Source organism: Micromesistius poutassou (assembly GCF_964030765.1).
Source record: "Micromesistius poutassou genome assembly, chromosome: 11".
Classification (NCBI taxonomy): Eukaryota; Metazoa; Chordata; class Actinopteri; order Gadiformes; family Gadidae; genus Micromesistius; species Micromesistius poutassou.
Genome location: NC_140281.1, coordinates 3,928,019 through 3,929,157, shown reverse-complemented (window position 1 = coordinate 3,929,157; position 1,139 = coordinate 3,928,019).

Below are 1,139 nucleotides of genomic sequence, written 5' to 3'. Positions count from 1 at the left end.
TCTGGGCGGGGCCTCGGCTGAGTGCTGACGTCATCACGCACACGACGTGACCGCCAACCGCCTCTCTGGGCGGGGCCCCGAGTGGTGACGATTTTACGCACATGACGTTCCAACGACAGGTGAAAATATTTTTTAAAGGTGCCATGACATGCCACCAGGTGTGGTGTGATTAGCCGTTACAAGCCGTTTTGGAAATCTGTCCCATATGACATCATAAGGGGCCGAAATTGGGCGTGTCCACCTAGATGCGTGCTGGCTGGATAGATCGGTCTACCAGCCTACCCAGTGGACTGTAGCGTTGCTCGTTCTATCCGTCACACATCAAGGTGGACACGCACACCTGTGATGTCTGAAGGGGCTGATATGCAAAACGGCTTGTAACCACGGCTTGTAACCTTGTAACCACGTCACACCACACCTGGTGGCATGTCATACAGTGGTTCGGGAGACAATTAAATCGCTATCAGTCACAGGTAAACATCCGTATGTATCGCACAATCATAATTTACTAAACATTTAGACAGTGACATTTTTCAAAGACAATTCAGAGACAACTTCAAAAGAAACGGACTTTATTAATTCATCTGAACATCAGATGGTTCTCTCGTTTCACTCTGATGCGTTCAGCGTCTCAGAGTAGGTAGTACACAGATGAAAAACAAATGTGAGACTAAAGGCGATACCTTGAACCAATAGGGAATCATAATACTAACTTTTTACTTTAGTCAAGGCAAATTGTTTGAGGCTTTCTTTTGTTTTTTTTAGGAGTGGCATGATTTATATTGATTCTTCCAATTCGAAACGTCCCAGTTAGGATGTGTGCTTGTCTTTGGGGCTCTGGATCTGCGTGTCAGGAAAAGTAAATTGACGGCACGTATCGGAGCATTGTGAACAAATGGCCTCAAACAAACGAACTTTAGTTACAATGTTTTGTACAATGACCAAACTTGAGTATGTACAATGACCAAGGCTTAAAACCTAGGATATACAGGCATGGACCGAACCCCAAATGGTATGACCTCTTTCTGCTGGCGCCAAGCTTCAGGTTGGTTTGGTTTAAACACTGGTGTGTAAACTAAACACCGATACATTGCAGTCTATTTCAAGCAAAATAAAACAAAATTCAAAGCTGTCATTAA